Source organism: Pseudoliparis swirei, chromosome 7, assembly GCF_029220125.1.
Source record: "Pseudoliparis swirei isolate HS2019 ecotype Mariana Trench chromosome 7, NWPU_hadal_v1, whole genome shotgun sequence".
NCBI lineage: Eukaryota > Metazoa > Chordata > Actinopteri > Perciformes > Liparidae > Pseudoliparis > Pseudoliparis swirei.
This window is the reverse complement of record NC_079394.1, coordinates 30,692,409-30,699,799: the sequence shown is the minus strand read 5'-3', so window position 1 is coordinate 30,699,799 and position 7,391 is coordinate 30,692,409.

The window sequence follows — 7,391 nt, the reverse complement described above, 5'->3', positions numbered from 1 at the left end:
TCGCTCTTCCTCCTCTTCGGACTCCTGTTGTCGTTTCCGATGTCTTAAAATATGAGTCACACTTCCTGGTGTTTGTTGCTGGTTCCTCTGTAACGGTGTATCGTGAGTTCTCTGTGTGGCGTTAGGTAATCTGCATCTTTCATTATGACTGCAGTTAATCTCAATAAAATAGATATAACACTAACGACGGGCCCAGGTCGTCAGCGTGGCTCCATCAGAATAACATTTATAACCTTGTGTTGTAAAGCCGGGATATATAACAGCAGCAACCAGGATAATCAATACATTATCCGGATTATATTAATATACAAGTTACTCTATAAAGACAGACGTTGACCCAGGTGACCCCTCGCCTCCAGGGGTCAGACAGGTAGTGGAGTATTCTTCAATATTTTGAAAAATAAATGAATTTCCCTCCAAAGATGTAATCAGTTCATACAATTTGAAGAATTATTCATAGCATAAAGAAACATGTGATACCTTAGAGATAAGAAACATGTGATACCTTAGAGATAAGAAACGTGATACATTAGAGATAAGAAACATGTTTATACCTTAGAGATAAGAAACATGTTTATACCTTAGAGATAAGAAACATGTGATACCTTAGATATAAGAAATGTGATACATTAGAGATAAGAAACATGTTTATACCTTAGAGATAAGAAACATGTTTATACCTTAGAGATAAGAACCATGTTTATACCTTAGAGATAAGAAACATGTTTATATATTAGAGATAAGAAACATGTTTATACCTTAGAGATATGAAACATGTGATACCTTAGAGATAAGAAACATGTGATACATTAGAGATAAGAAACATGTTTATACCTTAGAGATAAGAAACATGTTTATACCTTAGAGATAAGAAACATGTTTATATCTTAGAGATAAGAAACATGTTTATATATTAGAGATAAGAAACATGTTTATACCTTAGAGATAAGAAACATGTTTATATCTTAGAGATAAGAAACATGTGATACCTTAGAGATAAGAAATGTGATACATTAGAGATAAGAAACATGTTTATACCTTAGAGATAAGAAACATGTTTATACCTTAGAGATAAGAAACATGTTTATACCTTAGAGATAAGAAACATGTGATACATTAGAGATAAGAAACATGTGATACATTAGAGATAAGAAACATGTTTATACCTTAGAGATAAGAAACATGTTTATACCTTAGAGATAAGAAACATGTTTATACCTTAGAGATAAGAACCATGTTTATACCTTAGAGATAAGAAACATGTTTATACCTTAGAGATAAGAAACATGTTTATATCTTAGAGATAAGAAACATGTTATATATTAGAGATAAGAAACATGTTTATACCTTAGAGATAAGAAACATGTTTATACCTTAGAGATATGAAACATGTGATACCTTAGAGATAAGAAACATGTTTATACATTAGAGATAAGAAACATGTGATACCTTAGAGATAAGAAACATGTTTATACCTTAGAGATAAGAAACATGTTTATACCTTAGAGATAAGAAACATGTTTATACCTTAGAGATAAGAAACATGTTTATACCTTAGAGATATGAAACATGTTTATACCTTAGAGATAAGAAACATGTTTATACCTTAGAGATAAGAAACATGTTTATATCTTAGAGATAAGAAACATGTTTATACCTTAGAGATAAGAAACATGTTTATATCTTAGAGATAAGAAACATGTTTATACCTTAGAGATAAGAAACATGTTTATACCTTAGAGATAAGAAACATGTTTATACCTTAGAGATATGAAACATGTTTATACCTTAGAGATAAGAAACATGTTTATACCTTAGAGATAAGAAACATGTTTATACCTTAGAGATAAGAAACATGTTTATACCTTAGAGATATGAAACATGTGATACATTAGAGATAAGAAACATGTTTATACCTTAGAGATAAGAAACATGTTTATATCTTAGAGATAAGAAACATGTTTATATCTTAGAGATAAGAAACATGTTTATACCTTAGAGATAAGAAACATGTTTATACCTTAGAGATAAGAAACATGTTTATATCTTAGAGATAAGAAACATGTTTATATCTTAGAGATAAGAAACATGTTTATATATTAGAGATAAGAAACATGTTTATACCTTAGAGATAAGAAACATGTTTATACCTTAGAGATAAGAAACATGTTTATACCTTAGAGATAAGAAACATGTTAATACCTTAGAGATAAGAAACATGTTTATACCTTAGAGATAAGAAACATGTTTATACCTTAGAGATATGAAACATGTTTATATATTAGAGATAAGAAACATGTTTATACCTTAGAGATAAGAAACATGTTTATATCTTAGAGATAAGAAACATGTTTATACCTTAGAGATAAGAAACATGTTTATATCTTAGAGATAAGAAACATGTTTATACCTTAGAGATAAGAAACATGTGATACCTTAGAAATAAGAAACATGTTTATACCTTAGAGATAAGAAACATGTTTATATCTTAGAGATAAGAAACATGTTTATACCTTAGAGATAAGAAACATGTTTATACCTTAGAGATAAGAAACATGTTTATATCTTAGAGATGTCATAGACGTCTATTTGAAGAGTTAAATGATGATTCCAGTATCTGTAAAATGTTTAACGTTTCATAAAGTAAAATGTGTGTGTGTGTGTGTGTGTGTGTGTGTGTGTGTGTGTGTGTGTGTGTGTGTGTGTGTGTGTGTGTGTGTGTGTGTGTTATGGACGAGGCTACACAACAGCCACACGATGACCTGATGACCTTCTCTTGACGTATCACCTGATGCTGGGAGATATTAGCCGACACACGTGGAGTTCACTTCACTGGAATTTTATTGGTTTTGATGCTATTACAATAAAATATATTTAAAGAAAGAAAAGAAAAAAGGTTTTGGTCACTTTCTCTTTTAAGAGAAACAAACACTTCAGTTTTAAGACGGGACCGTCGAACTCACAGGGAAATAATAAAAAGAGCAAAAACCACATCAAGAGAATCGGCTCACGGCGTGAAGCCAGAACGTCTTCGGGTGAAAAGAATCTTCATCTTGCAGGAGTCACTTCACAACATAAATACACTGTACAGTGATCACACGGGGGTGTGTGTGTGTGTGTGTGTGTGTGTGTGTGTGTGTGTGTGTGCAGACATATGTTAAGTTAAGGCAGGCGGAGTGATTGTCTACGCTACCTCGAGATGAACAAGGAATGCTTTAAATGAGCGGCACAACGTCTCAACCACGGCGCTGACCGGGGAATATCGATAAGGTCAAGATGGCCGACAGTCATGTGCTTCAAGAGAGGGTCAGTTAGGGGGACGAGTGTTAAAGGCAGGGTTCATCCTCATGACCAATGAACAGGTTCATCCACATGACCAATGAACAGGTTCATCCACATGACCAATGAACAGGTTCATCCACATGACCAATGAACAGGTTCATCCACATGACCAATGAGCAGGTTCATCCACATGACCAATGAACAGGTTCATCCTCATGACCAATGAACAGGTTCATCCTCATGACCAATGAACAGGTTCATCCTCATGACCAATGAACAGGTTCATCCACATGACCAATGAACAGGTTCATCCTCATGACCAATGAACAGGTTCATCCTCATGACCAATGAACAGGTTCATCCACATGACCAATGAACAGGTTCATCCACATGACCAATGAACAGGTTCATCCACATGACCAATGAACAGGTTCATCCTCATGACCAATGAACAGGTTCATCACATGACCAATGAACAGGTTCATCCTCATGACCAATGAACAGGTTCATCCTCATGACCAATGAACAGGGTTCATCCACATGACCAATGAACAGGTTCATCCTCATGACCAATGAACAGGTTCATCCTCATGACCAATGAACAGGTTCATCCTCATGACCAATGAACAGGGTTCATCCACATGACCAATGAACAGGTTCATCCACATGACCAATGAACAGGTTCATCCACATGACCAATGAACAGGTTCATCCTCATGACCAATGAACAGGTTCATCACATGACCAATGAACAGGTTCATCCTCATGACCAATGAACAGGTTCATCCACATGACCAATGAACAGGTTCATCCACTTGACCAATGAACAGGGTCATCACATGACCAATGAACAGGTTCATCCACATGACTAATGAAGAGGTTCATCCACATGACCAATGAACAGGGTTCATCCTCATGACCAATGAACAGGTTCATCCACATGACCAATGAACAGGGTTCATCCACATGACCAATGAACAGGTTCATCCTCATGACCAATGAACAGGTTCATCCACATGACCAATGAACAGGTTCATCCTCATGACCAATGAACAGGTTCATCCACATGACCAATGAACAGGTTCATCCTCATGACCAATGAACAGGTTCATCCACATGACCAATGAGCAGGTTCATCCACATGACCAATGAACAGGTTCATCCTCATGACCAATGAACAGGTTCATCCTCATGACCAATGAACAGGTTCATCCTCATGACCAATGAACAGGTTCATCCACATGACCAATGAACAGGTTCATCCACATGACCAATGAACAGGTTCATCCTCATGACCAATGAACAGGTTCATCCTCATGACCAATGAACAGGTTCATCCACATGACCAATGAACAGGTTCATCCACATGGGGACCAATGAACAGGTTCATCCACATGACCAATGAACAGGTTCATCCTCATGACCAATGAACAGGTTCATCCACATGGGGACCAATGAACAGGTTCATCCACATGACCAATGAACAGGTTCATCCTCATGACCAATGAACAGGTTCATCCTCATGACCAATGAACAGGTTCATCCTCATGACCAATGAACAGGTTCATCCACATGACCAATGAACAGGTTCATCACATGACCAATGAACAGGTTCATCCACATGACCAATGAACAGGTTCATCCACATGACCAATGAACAGGTTCATCCTCATGACCAATGAGCAGGTTCATCCTCATGACCAATGAACAGGTTCATCCACATGGGGACCAATGAACAGGTTCATCCACATGGGGACCAATGAACAGGTTCATCCACATGACCAATGAACAGGTTCATCCTCATGACCAATGAACAGGTTCATCCACATGACCAATGAACAGGTTCATCCTCATGACCAATGAACAGGTTCATCCTCATGACCAATGAACAGGTTCATCCACATGGGGACCAATGAACAGGTTCATCCACATGGGGACCAATGAACAGGTTCATCCACATGACCAATGAACAGGTTCATCCACATGGGGACCAATGACCAGGTTCATCCTCATGACCAATGAACAGGTTCATCCACATGACCAATGAACAGGTTCATCCACATGACCAATGAACAGGTTCATCCACATGGGGACCAATGGGTTTCCAGGACTTTAAACCAAATGTCCATGATCAAAGATGTTGTGAAATCTCCGTGTCTACATGAGTTTAACCCTTAAATGAGACACACTAGTTTGATTAAATAAAGAACTATGTATATAAATGTAGATTCTTCTAATCAAACTGCGTAAATGAACATGTACGCATGAAGCAAACTGGCTAACCAGCCAGATATGTGATAACTCGTAAGCTAGCTAACCAAATGTCCATGACTTTTCTAAAACCTTTGGAAAATAGTTTTTTTTCAAGGACATTTCCAGGCCTGTAAATAACCACCATGACGGCTCCATGACCAGATGAACCACAGCTTCACTGATGCTGTGTTCAGAATATATCAAACAGACAGGAATGTATCCCATTTCCCCATCAGTGGAGAGAATGAGTGACCCGTGACGTGTCCACTCATCAACCTGAGAACACCCGTATGTCATAAACACTCAATGTTTATTGAATTAATTATTCAATCGGGTCAAATAAAACAAAGAAATCCTCTCGTCTGGTGTCTTTGACGACTAATTCCACCTTTTTTAGAAACTATCTCGCTACTGGGGCTCACCCAAGAAATATAGCTTGCTTATTATCACATAGCTGGCTGGTTAGCTAGCTTGCTAGTTAGCATACAGCTGGATGGTTAGCTAGCTTACTAGTTATCACATAGCTGGCTGGTTAGCTAGCTTGCTAGTTAGCTCACAGCTGGTTAGCGAGCTAGCTCTGCTGCTCCACAGAGCTGTGAGCGGCTGCTAGCCTCCTGTGTCGTCTCTCGTCCAGCTTGCAGCCTTTAGGGAGGTCAACTCGACATTATGAGCTGAATATTGGTGGAACCACTTAATGTGTAACAAAGGACACAACCCCTGTTTCTATGTCAATATTCTTCACTTTGTACAAACGCAGTTGTAAGAGAAGATAGAACAATAGATAGAACAATAGATAGAACAATAGATAAAGGATGGATGTTTCTCAAGCAAAGCAACCTTTAGAGAAATGAACTTGACATTATTTGTTGCCAAAAATGAAACCAGAATCCTGATAAACGACATTCTGGTTGAACCACATGCGACTCAGGACCCAGACGCTGTTTCTACGTCGTTGTCAGGGATAGAAAGAACAATAGATGGAGCGCACAAACATGAACGACCCGCCATCAGAACAATGAAATATGGCACGATTGTTCCTGCTGCTGACACACCTGCCGCGCCGTGTGTGGACGTGTGTTACGTCTTCAACCTGCACCACCTGCACCACCTGCACCACCTGGGAGGTGCAGTCACAGTGGGAAACTCAGCCGCCCCGTGACTCCGCCCACATGCCGATGACACGCCGGTGTGCGCGGCTGTCTGTTGTGTTCACTGCTGCCGGTTGAGATGAACAGCATGAAGCTCACGAGGCGTTCAGGGACCAACACACAAGATCCAGGGGCAGGAAATACATCCGCTTTCTTTTTGGTCCTCGTGTTCTTGGATGACGGCGTTACGACGACGGAGGGAACCGGATCCGATGTGTTCGCGGCCGCCTCGCCGTGTCCTCTGGGCTTCAGCGACACGTTGCTGCTTTTGGTCTTTCGTGGGATTTTTTTGGACAATAAGAAGAAAGAAATAAAAAGCATTATTTACAGAATGTATAAGTTTGGGCGGTGACGTGTCGCCCAGTGAAAACCCTCTCGACACACCACCAACACACACGTGTGGAGAGCTGTGGACTTTCTCTTTTGGGGCGTTGACCCAGAAACAAATAACATTTAAAAGGAAACTTCAACCCAAAGTCTCCAGATGCATCGCTGCCTCCACATTGTGGTTATTTACACCTGTCCATCTCTTCTGTTTCCACTCCTCTTTCTGCTCTCCTGTCTTCTTCCTCTTGTTTTCATCCATGACGCCCTGTACGTCTTCTCCTCTGTTATTCCGCGTCTGAGCGCCTCCTTCTCTTCCATTTCTCCCTCTTCCTGGTGAATATGACGAATAACTGAATAAGAACCGTTTTGTGACATGACTTC